This window comes from Rattus norvegicus, chromosome 4, assembly GCF_021556685.1.
Source record: "Rattus norvegicus strain SHRSP/BbbUtx chromosome 4, alternate assembly SHRSP_T2T, whole genome shotgun sequence".
NCBI classification, from domain to species: domain Eukaryota; kingdom Metazoa; phylum Chordata; class Mammalia; order Rodentia; family Muridae; genus Rattus; species Rattus norvegicus.
Window position 1 is genome coordinate 180,748,999 of NC_141537.1, and position 12,617 is coordinate 180,761,615.

Here is a 12,617-nt window from a genome sequence, read left to right on the forward strand (position 1 = left end):
CGGGGCCTTGTGCTCAAACAGCAAGCACTTGACCCACTGAGCCATCCCCAATCCTATGGCATTCTCACTCTAAGCTCTGGGCTCATTTCTCTGCTCAAACACATTCAGGGCCCTGCTCTCGGCTGAGCTCCCTCACATCACAGGGTATGAATAAAAGATAAAAGGCTGATTCAGAAACATGAGTCGCTTTCTGCCACAAAGAGGGATTACTGCTCAAACCAGAACAGGCCCACACATCCGGCATCAGAGAGTCCCATAAGTTTTGTTTTTATATTCGTTTCTGTTTATTGTGGGAGAACGAGGCTGATGTGTGTGCCACAGTATACACGTGGAGGTCGAAAGACAACGTGTGGAAATTGGTTCTCTCCTTCCACCACGTGGGTTGTGGGGACTCAATTCAGGTCTTCAGACTTGGTAGCAAGCACCCTTACCTACTGAGTCTCCGGAGACACCAAGGGTCTCGAAACATCTAGTCTTCAGTTCACCTCCATGAACACTGTGCTCGCATATTTAACGAACATGGCTTTTGTTTCCTCTGAGACCAAGAATATCAGAGTCTCTCCTCAACGTTTCCAAAGCAGGAGGCCGGCAGACCTCCAGCACATGAAGATGAGGAAGTCTGTAGCAAGTGCCGGGCTGTAAATGGCGGTCCCCAAAAACTCTGTGTAAGAAACCAGAAGGATGGCATTTGGCCCAGGGAGTGGCACTATTAGGAGGTGTGGCCTTATTGGAGTGGGCGTGGGCTTGTTGGAGTGGGCGTGGACTTGTTGGAGTGGGCGTGGACTTGTTGGAATGGTTATGGCCTTGTTGGAGGGGATGTGGCCTTGTTGGAGTGGGTGTGTCGCTGTGAGCGTTGGCCTTAAGACCCTCATCCTAGCTGCCTGGAAGTTAGTCTTCTGCTAGCAGCTTTCAGATAAAGATGCAGAACTTTCAGTTCCTCCTGCACCATGCCTGCCTGGACGCTGCCATGTTCCTGCTTTGATGATAATGGACTGAATCACTGAACCCGTAAGACAGCCCCAATTAAATGTTGTCCTTAAAAGAGTTGCCTTGGTCATGGTTTCTGTTCAAAGCAGCAAAGCCCTGACTAAGACGGAAATCCTCCTCCACAAGCCTCTTGTGACTCAGTCTCCTTGTACCCCACCCTCCCCAGGAACACTATTTCCACAGTGGATCTAAGCAGAGTCCTATCTGAAGGGGGTTGCTAATGGCTGCGATGAAATAAGAGGTTTTCAAAATCACACACTGTACAGACTGCTAAAAACAAAAGAAAAACAAAAAATCAGCTCTACCTGGAAAGAGGTTTTGTACCTATTACCTGGAACTGAGCATTCATTCCGGCAGAGCCCGAGTCCAGGGACTACGTACAGTCACCGTGTCCCCTGAGTGAAAATTCTCCCTCTGACGTTCTACTTCATTGGAAACCGCCGGAATCCTTTGCTTTCTTTTTGTCCTTACTGTAACCTGGGTTTTGCTTGGTTAGTTTCTGTTTGTATTGTTTTGTTTTATTCTGATTTTTTGCAGCAGCACCTCACTATGTAGCCCTGGCTGACCTGGAATTTATTAGGTAGACCAGGCTGTCCTCATGGAGATCTGCCTGCCTCTGTCTCCCATTTGCTGAGGTTAAGGTAGTAAAGCCACCATGCCTGGACTATTTACCCTTGACTGACACAAGGTCTCACTGTGTGGAGTAGACTGGCCTGGATCTGTCGCGCAAGTTACCCTCAAACTCATAGCGACTCTCCTGCCTCTTCTTTCCAGAGCGCTGGGACTAGAATCATGCCCACTGCCCTTTTCTTTTTTTTAATCCCTGAGTTATTGGGACCCACAAGGAACTAAAGTTAAGTCTGTAGGGCTCCTGCAGAGCTCAGTCCATCCTTTACTTACTGCCGCGTGGGCTCCACAGTTGTGCCATCATGGTGGGAGAGGGATCAGTAAGTTGTTCTGTTTAGTAATTCTAATCTCTAGGGCGTCCATTTATGGGGTGCCTGTGGGGAATGTAACATAAGGAGCCGATTTTTCTTCCCAGAAAGTAGAAAATCTGCATGGAGTTTCTAAAGAGAACTCTGAATGTAGTTTGCTCTGGAACACATAATTACTTCATGCTGAAACCAAGAAGTCAGGGCCTGATTGTCCTCACAGATGTGCTGGCAAATTACAACCCATGCTTCGTCACTGCCATCAACCCAGAGATAACCTTTGCTGGGTGCTTAAAATAATGACTCCTTCCTTGTGAAAAATCGATGGGATTGTGGGTAAAATGTAGCACTGTGTGTTTCTTATGGTAACTAGTAACACGGCTTGGAGCCCAAGGAAGTCTTCCAGTTAGGTTAAAATGTTATAATACGTACCTGCATAGACAGGCATGTGCACCCATACACATAAGCACACACATGTGCACCCATACATATGTGCACACATGCATATGTGCACACATATCACAATTTTTCTTTCCCTTTTTATTAATTTCATTTCCCTTCTCAAAAAGAGATTGAAATTATTTGTGCTAACTCCTGCATTTTAAACATAATATATTAATTCTTTCAGGATTTCATACATCTGTACAATATGTTTTGTTCATATTCACGATTCCACTCTGTCCCCTAGCTCCTCCAAGACCCACCCCTACAACTCTCCTACACCCTCAGCCTCAAATCCACTTACTATAAAAAAATAAAATAATCCATTGAATCCAGTTTGTGCTGCATTATTCTCCTGTATATCAGTCAACACTGGACTCCCAGCGGGGCTATACCCTGAAAGAAAACTGACTCTACCCACCCCAGCAGCCATTAACTGTCAACAGCTTACCCCTCCTCTTCCAGACCAACATGTTGATTGACAGGACTGGAGAAATCCCCAGCTGCAGTGAGTCCAGGGGTGGTGGTGCTCACCTCTGATCCCCATGCTCTAGAGCAGAGGCAAGAGGCTTGCCATGGCTACATAGAAAGACCTCCCCCCAAAAACAAACAAACAAACAAACAAACAAACAAAGAAACAAAACAGTTTCTACCGATTGAATGTTTGTCTGTTAGAAGAAAGGAATTATCTTTCCTGACACCCACCAACAGTCCCTGCTACATCCTTCTCAATGAATGGGAGGCCCTTCTGGACATGTGTCAAGAGTGTTCTAACACAGAGCAGTGATTTAAAGCTTTCATTCCCTTTTCTCCCTGATACACTGCTGTGGTTTGGATGAAGATTGGTCCCCACGGGTTCGGGTCCATTACCACAGGGGCGCTGACTATTGTTAGGGGAGGAACCTTGCTGGAGGAAATACAGAGACGGGCCTTGAGAGATAACAGGCTCACTCTGCTTTGCCTGCCTCCTGTTTGTGGTTGAGAATGTCTTAGTTGAGCTTCCTGCTCCTGTGACCCTGTGACCTTCGGCCATGCCTTCACTACTGTTACAGACTCTCCCTTAGGAACCATAAGCCAAAATAAACACTTCATCCTGTAATCTGCCTGGGCCATGTTAATCTGAGTAACAGAAAAGTAGCAAATCCACACACCACACTGGGTCATACCTTCTCTTTGAGAACTTCTGTTTGTCCTGTTCCTGTTTGAGTACTTGGTCATCTTTCCACACTGGCAAAATCACGTGTGTCTTGGACTGAGCAAGCAGGAGGAGCAGTCTGCAACCAGACTCTGGAAGGATGGACAGATCAGGTGGGTTTGCTTACAGAAGCATTTTAAGGTGAGAACAGACAAGGAGGGAAGTTCTGTTGCACATTTCTGGCATCTTCATTACGTAGTTGCTTTGAAGTCAGGCGAACCCAGGGGGATCCCAGTAAGAGAAATACAAATTTAATCACTGTTATAGCTATAGGGCCATTGCCTTCCTCTCCCTCCTCCTCTCTCCCTTCCTCCTGTTTCTCCTCTTCCCCTCTTCCTTTTCCTGCTCCTTTCCCTCCTCCTCATTTCTCCTCCTCTCCTTTCCCTCCTCCTCATTTCTCCTCCTCTCCTTTCCCTCCTCCTCATACTCCTCTTCCCCCTCCTTCCCCTGTTCCTCCTCTTCCTCCCACTCCTTTTCCTCCCCCTCCTCCTCCTGCTCCCCTCCCTCCTCCTTTTCATCTCTTTTTCTTTCAGAGACAGAGTCTCATCATGTAGACCAGTCTGGTCTACAAACAGAGATCTGTCTACTTCTGCTCTCTGAAGTGCTGGGATTAAAGCATGCACTACCATGCCATGACTTGGTTTCTTCCTGAGGGAGCATTTGTAATTCATGCCCTTGAGGGATTTGTCAGTTTTGTGTTATAGTACCTTTAAATGCTGGTGAAAGTGAGAACAGGGAGACTCTTTGGATGACTAAGGAACAATTGCATCTGTTGGATCTACAGTAATGTTCCCTTGAAAAGAATAACTGTGGAGAGCTTTTGGGGCCATTTGGCAAAATTTTGACATTGGACCAGGACAAGGAAGTAAGATATCTCAGGCAGGAATTTGACATTGAGACAGGGCTATAAACTCAAAGAGGAATCTGATTTTAGGCTAGAACAAAGAAGTAGGCTTCAGGCAAGATTGTGACTTTGGGCTAGGACAGGGAAGTAGGCTCAGATATCTTGGTCATCCTGATAAGCCCCTAGAAACAGTGATCATAGAACTTTGTTTATTGTTTATTTTTCCTTGACTATTCGTGTTTATTGTCTTGCTTGTTCCTTAACCTAGAACTGACCTTATTACTTTCATGCAAACAAAAGGGTATAAAAGCAGACTAGGAGATAATAAATTCTCCTTTCAACCTCAGAACTGTCTGGAGGTCATACTACAGTGTTATCTAATTGTCTCTTTTTAATCCTCACTCTGCCACTGGAGAACCCGTTGACTGACTGAGCTGGCTTGGTCACATAACTTATTTTATGTATGTACACAGCGTGACACACATGTAGAGGTCAGAGGACATCGTTGTAGGGCCAGTTCTCTTTCTACCTTGACATGGGTTACAGAGATTAAACTCAGGTCATCCAGTCTTCTTGGATCTTACCCATGAGGTGTATCCTTTTTCATTTGTGACACTGGTCACCACCACCACCACCACCACAACCACCAACATTTTATCCATTTTATAACCTTCTCAAAGAACTATACTTTAGTAGTTTTCTTTGGTCTTCCACTGTTTCCTGTCTCTTCTTGTGTCCTTTGGCCTGACGTGTTATTACTTCTCATGATGTATGTGAGTACATGTTTCAAGCATGTTTGGTGGATGCACATGTGTCTGAAGGCCAGAGATTTGGATCAGGTATTCTTTGTCAGGCTATGCTGATCAGTGAGTTGCAGATCCTTTGTTTCCACTTCCCTGTGCAGGGAGCACACGTGTGCACTAGAGCACCTGTCTTTCCCTGGGCCTGGAGGATTGAACTCAGGTTCTCTTTTTTGCACAACAAGCGCTTCACCAGCTGAGCCGTCTTCCCAACCTCATTATTTCTGGGTTTTTTTTTAAGATCTATATTTTATTTGTGGGTGTGTGTATTGGTAATTTGAGCCCTTTAATGTCTCTTTCAGCGCTCTTTTGACTTTCTCACACAAAGTACTTCCTGATTTTCCCAGCCTGACACACAGATAATCTGGTCTGTGTTAAATGCCAAGTGTGCAGGATTTTCCAGTGGTTCCTGACTCGCTCGGTCCCTGCCCTCCAGATGGTTCTGAGTTTGAAGTCATACATGTGATCTTGCTTTGCCATGGTGAGTGGTATCTGAGTCCTGCACTGTGGTTACTTGCCGTGTGCCCTCATGTGTCACCTCCCATCCTTTAATGGTCTTCAGAGCACTCGCCTGGGCATCTCTATCTGATCCAGTAGAGGATCCATGATGAGTTTGATAGGACATCAAATGGACTTTTGATCATGAGATTGAAAGACTGCCAACATTCAAGTACGGATTTAGCGGACGTCAGTTAAATCACGCATGGAGCGAAATTCTGTAACTCAGGAACAGGGCACTGAAAATACACAGTGGGATTTTAATCCAATTTGAGAATTACCAGGTTGGCAGAAACATGGCAATGAGGACTCTCCGTGGTTTGTCAATCTCTCCTTTGACACATCCCCGGAGTGCTAACATTACTCCTGTGTGGAGGTGGGGCTGATGCTATTCCTCAATTGGTTCTTGACCTGCCAGTTAAAGAAGCCATGGGCCAATTGCTGGGCGGAGGGCAGAGGCGGGACTTCCGGGTCCCTGGAGGCAAGCAGAGAGAGAAAAGTTGATCAGCCCTGTGAGATCTCAAAACAGAGTGGCAACATAGGCTGCTCCTATAGGTGGGAGGTCAGGGGAGTTTAGCAGGGACCAGACGTACCTGAGCAATTAAAGTTTAGGGCAAGTGGGAGGTGCAGAGCTAAGAGTATTGATGAAGGTGTGCTTTTCCAGGCGGGATGTAGTAGCATCCAGCAATTGCGTCAAAGGGCAAGTTGAAATTGAACAACTGTGTGTCTGTCTTTTATCCGTGGATTCAAGGGGGACTGGGTGGGGGCTGGTAGTGTGGTCCATTCCAGGAGCTTGGTGTAAGTAGCTACACTTCTGGGCTTCCCATCTGCCTCCCAGGGCAGGCAGCAGAGGGCCACCAATGAGTGGGCTCTGTCCTCATCCATGATCACAATCACAACCATCGATGGGAAGCCCTCCAGAACCCAAATAATACTATTGAATATTTAATAGAGCCCAACCTCCTGTCTGTGGTTCCAAAGCCTAGAGACATGCTGTGGCTTAATATGAGAGTTAAAGTAGAAGAAAGTTTTTAAATTTTAGAGACACATGCCAAAATAGGGGTGGATGAAATGGTATTTTTTCTAAAAATAAAATTTAATTACTTTATTGAAAGAGTACATGTATCCTGCCCGGCTTGGTCCCGGAAGCCTGGCTGGGGTGACCCAGGGATGAAGAAATGACAGATATGCGAACAGAAAAGCTGGGATCGAGTGGGCTGTGCTCTCTGATGGAGGGCACAGACTACAGTCTGGATCTGCTGGTTTATTATGAACAGCGCCGGAGGGCTAGGTCATCTCTGTGGGAGGTCGCCATGGAGGAACAGTCTTTAGTGTAAGTCAGCAGCAGGAGGAAGACTTTCGCAGTCCACTGACCCCCACCCAGGAAGGGTTTGCCACTCGAATAGATGTGAGGCATGGGGTCTTGACATGGCTGTGTCCAGGTGAACAATACACACTCATTCAGACTTCATCTGCACCCCCACCCCCACACACACACACTTATGCAATATTGGGGACGGAGCCCAGGGCTCAACCCACTCAGCCACTTCCCAGCCCTAGTGGTAGGCTTTAGACAAGTCATTTCATGGTGCACAAACAGACCCATTCACAGAATGCTTGTGAATATTCTCCATGGGAGTCCAATAGGGTCTATGTTCTTCATCAGTGTCTAGGGCCAGCCAGTCACCAGTTATCACAGGGCATCACTTAAAAGTCAAGGGTGTGGCTGAGGAGTTACTTTGGTGGAAAACACTTGCCTAAAGCTCAAAGTTTTTGATTTCCAGCATTCCCCTGCCTGCTGACTGGCATTACCTCTAACACCTCCTCACCATCACTACCACCACTTCCACCTCTGCTTCCCTACCACCTCCACCATTACTACCACCACCTCCTGCACCACCACCACCACCACCACCACCACTGAGAAAGAAAGGCTGACCAGTGGCCAGGCAAATCAATCAGGGGTGTATCTGTGCAAAATGAAAAGCAAACCTAAGCCCTGAATTCTGTCTCTAGGTTGGAAGGAGCAGCAGCCTTTCTCATTTGTAAGATTAAAGTCAACTTCTCTAATTCCAAGAATTTATTAATATGAACAAAGCATCATCTACGTGCACATGGTGGATTTGTTGACCAGCACAGTTCACATTGGCACAGTTTTGTAGAAGGCAGTACTAAGGCAGCAGGTATGTCCACCAATGATCCTCTTTTCCTCACAGTCCCAGATCAGTAGAGGAACCCCTGGTCTTCCAGTCAGTTTAAATTATGTGTCCTTATAGAGTGTGGTAGTTTGAATATGATTGGCCCAGGGAGAGGCACAATTAGGAGGTGCGGCCTTATTGGAGGAAGTGTGTCATTGTAGGCAAAGGCTTTAAGACCCTTGACCTGGGCTGGAGAGATGGCTCAGTGGTTAAGAGCACTGCCTGCTCTTTCAGAGGTCCTGAGTTCAACTCCCAGCAACCACGTGGTGACTCACAACCATCTGTAATGTGATCCGATGCCCTCTTCTGGTGAGTCTGAAGACAGAGACAGTGTACTCAGATACATAACATAGATAAGTCTTTTCTTTACAAAAAGACCCTTGTCCTAGCTGACTGGAAGTCAGTTCTTTCCTATTTGTCTTTGGAACAAGATGTAGAATTCTCAGGCCCTCTTGCACCATGCCTGCTTGGACCACTGTCATGCTTGATGATAATGGACTGAACCTCAAGGCCTGTAAGCCAGCCCCAATTAGATGTTGTCCTTATAAGAGTTACCTTGGCCATGCTGTCTGTTCACAGCAGTAAAACCCTAAGACATATATCTTAAAAATAATTTTTTAATAATTAAAGTCATATTCGCATTTATGGATTAGTGCTGTTGAGGCCACCTCATGCCATTAATTAAAAGGACATTAATTCATGATGAGTTTATGGAGATTCGGGTTTTGTGGGAGTTTTTGTTTCGTTTTTTTTTTGTTTGTTTGTTTTTGTTTTGTTTTGTTTTTTAATGATTTTTTTCATCCCAAGATATATTATTCTTGAGATAAAGTCTGCTGATTCATAATCAGATTGACTTAGAAATTTGTCTAAGCCAGAAAAGGAATGGGGAGAAATGGAGACCAGCAGAAGGGGACTGGCTTGACTTTTACAAGGAATAAAACGTCCCAAAATCAAACCTTGAGGTTGTTTGTAACCAAAAAGGCAGCAGGGATGAATTTGGAAATCACAAAACACAAAACCGCACCTCGCTGTTATCTGCCCTCTGTGTGGTGCTCTGAGGAGGGAGACTTCTCTCCCAGGTTTGTCCTGGGAATGTTGTGTTTACTACCAATGACATTTCAGGAATGCACTGTCTGAGGTGACAGAGTGAGACACACCCGAGCCCCGAGGAGGCCTGTGTGGCATCTTGGCTGGGATAATTGTGTTGTGTTTTGTCTCCTGTGACCTTAGCAGTTATAATTCCACCTCGCTTTTAACAGGAACGCTGAGCTCAACTGCATCTCAGCCTTTAGAATGAGGCTGAACTATCTCTCAGGACAGCTGCTGGGAACGCAGACAATGAAGCTGTCTTTCCTGACAGGGCCACCATGCTGCCCACATTCCTGTGCTCAAGCCTACCATCCCACTATGCATCCAGCAGCCCTTTCCCCCTGAGCCTAACCCACACATGGAAATGGATCAACCTGTTACCATGGATACCTAAAAACATGACCAAATGATTAAAATGCTTGTCTAAATCATTGCCGGGTCTGACTCAGTACTCCGGCCTTCTCCTTGGGAAGTGACACCCCAGAGAAGGGGGCACCAGCCAACTGCTGTCCCCTTGTCCACCAGTCTAGCTTTTGTCATGTATCTGCCTGAGCTGCATGTCAGGTATCTGAAGCCATGGATTATGCCGTCCACCCACTGTAGATGCCCAGGATCCCCACCCCCCGACTCCCACTATGATTTTCAGAGATATTACTCTAACTTCTAAGGCCTCATTAATTTCTCTCTTTATCCAGAACGAACGTGAAAAATCTCTTTGACTTTTGTTTTTGGCTTAAGCAAAGTGCTTGCCCCAGAAAACCAGTTCAGGAATGAATTTAAATATAAGACTTAATTGGACTCTTTAGCTTTGTTTGACTCTGTTGGGCTTTGCACACATCGCCAACCATATTTATTCAGCCGGAGTTGCCCCTGATTAACAGGTACATGAAAGAGAAGTGATGATTGTGCTACTCTTCGGGGACTGGTAGCCTGGTCACCATGCTGGGTGGTGACACCAGCCACACAGAAGGAAATGACCCAGATGAGCACAGAGACAGTCAACTGGCTAGTACAACTTCTAGTAAGGATGAAGTTGGGGCAGTGGCTGAGGTGAGAGGAGGGGGTGTGGAGAGAAGGAAGGATGATACAGTTATGGATATGGGTGGAAGAAAATGTCATCCAAGCAAGGTACTTGGCACACAGGAAAATCTGTCATAATTGTTAGCCAAGGCCTCAACACTTTGAAAAATCCTCCATTTTAATTAAATGGTGACAATTTTCCCAAACCACAGTAATTAGCATTCCTGAAGTTCTTTTCCTCCATCCCTCACTCGCAGACCCCCACAATGCCTCTGACATTCCTTCCTTACTGCTCAACATTCTTTGGTCACTCCTAGCAATGGCCAGTCTTTGGTCAAAAAGCTTTCTCTTTGACCCACATCTCCTGTCCTTCCATTCTTCAGCTCACCCCCCTCACCTCCATCCCATAATAATCCCTGGTCTGTAAGCAGACACAGAACACTCTGGTTTCCAAACCTAGAGAGTATCCTTCAGCAGAATTGCTCAGATTAAACCTAGTCTGCTATGTGCCCTTTCCTTCAGCCAACGTTTCAGTAATAACAATTGTAGCAACAACAGCAACATTTAGATGATCTACTAGTTACACTGCACAGAAAACATTGCTGCAAATAACATTTCAAGATCAATAACATTTAGTCAGATACATTAAAATTGTTGTGTCTAGCCTATGACTAATTGTATTCCCAGGAATTTTCCCCAAATATGTGCAAACACACATATACCTGTGCAAAGTCTCCAATAAAGACGCTCTGTGTCGATGACATTTCCAGCATTGAAATGACTCTCAGGATTCATTTCACCTCACAGTTTGAGAAGAGCCGTTCTTCTGTGCATGGGACGGCAGGCAATGGGAAGTTGTGTGCAGCCGGGAGCCTGTAGCATCTGCCTGCTCACATCTTGGCACACCAGGAAGTGAAAAGACTAGACCCAGAAGCAAGCCTGTGCCATAACCTTCAAAATCCAGTGACCCATTTCTCCCAGAGTTAGGTCTTCTCCAAACAGCAGCCCAGCTGGGAACCGAGTGTTCAAACCCATGAGCCAGTAGGGACATTTCACAACCAAATCATAACTGTTCTTAGGAGGTGTAAGCATGGTAACCCAACTGCAAAGATCTCAATGTTACCAGGGATATGGATAGGCAGACTGCATGTTTATACACTGTATTTTCTAGTAACGAAAGAGGAATACATTATGAATACATGCAATATGGACAAGTCCCACAACCTCCCTTTGAGAGAAAGGAGCAAGGGGCTAGAGAGGAACCTCAGTGGTTCAAAACTCTTGCAGAGGACCTGAGCTTGGTTCCCGACATCCACATCAGGTGGCTCACAAACCACCTGTGAGTCCAGCTCCAGGGGATCCAACATCCCACTGCACTCATGTGCCCACACATGAATGAAAGAATAACCAAAGCCAAACCGTTTGTAAAGCAGCTTGGCATACACCCAAAGCAGGAAACATTGTTTCTGTTTCTGTGAGGCTTTGGGGAAAGCCTATGCACTGAGAACAGCAGGTCAGGTTGATTTTCCACAGTGACAGACTGACCAGGGGAACAGTGTAAACACCTGGGACGAGGAAAGTGATAGAGGTGCAGGTGTGCAGGGTTAAAACTCACTCAACTGTGTGCTCAAGACTCCCAGCGGTCACTGTATGTGTCTGACCTAAAATGGTGAAACTCAATACCAGATGGTAGACCTCAGGTTTGCCTTACAGTTATATGGATCAGTCCCCCAGAGGATACTGTCTGTGTATTTTGGGCTTGCAGAAAACTCATCCCAAGTTCTTTTCTGATGAGGGGAGAAGTAAGATATTCAAAAATGTGAAGGCAGGACGGTGCTGTTCAACATAGTGGCCATGAGTCATGAGCAACTTGCCACATGACTGCTGCAAACAAAGCATGCGCCATTAAGCATGGAATGCAGAGGGAAGGATAACGCCTTGTGACTCTTCACACGTCTGTAGCCTGAAATGGTGTGGACACATGATAAGACTATCTCAAATGCCTTCCCTTTTAGATGTGGAAATGAATTTATGTGTGGCTCACATTTATTCATTGGGCAGACCTGGATTATCATGTGTCTTTAGTAATGGTCTAGAAATGGAGACCTCCTATGCCATCGATTATTGTCTGTCTGTCTGTCTGTCTGTCTGTCTGACTGTCTATACACATCCATCTATCTATTCTGAAAGGCTCCAGAAACAAACACGAGCAACACTGAGCGTGCCCAATAGCCACATTGATGTGAGCAGGCAGATGCTCCAGGCTCCCAGCAAACTGGGGAGATATCTCTGTGGTTAAAGTACATGCTTCCCAAGTGTGAGGACAGTCTAGATACCTAGAACTCACCAAAATGCCAGGTAGGCATGGTGACCTGATTGTAGTTCTAACCCCCAAAGGCAGAGACAGAGAATCCCCAGATCAAGGTGATTAGGAAGAGTAGCCATATCAGAGACCTCTGGGTTTGACTGGGAGACAGTGCCTCATTGGATAAGATAGAAGATGATCTCTGAAGGCAACAACAGGCCTCCACATGCATGAGCACACAAGGCTTGTGCTCCACAAGCACAGGTGTGCACACATGCATGTGCAACACACGCATACACAAAAATGAA

At 46.0% G+C, this 12,617-nt stretch overlaps 1 long non-coding RNA gene across 1 annotated transcript; it reads right to left on the reverse strand.

The window, feature by feature from the left end:
• Positions 1-270: 270 nt before the first annotated feature.
• LOC147995147 (uncharacterized) lies at positions 271-12,256 on the reverse strand. The gene is made up of 5 exons (XR_015687152.1): positions 10,727-12,256; positions 5,979-6,172; positions 3,527-3,647; positions 1,888-1,988; positions 271-661 (listed from the first exon to the last, which is right to left on the reverse strand). It is a non-coding gene; the product is annotated as an uncharacterized LOC147995147 (long non-coding RNA).
• Positions 12,257-12,617: the final 361 nt, after the last annotated feature.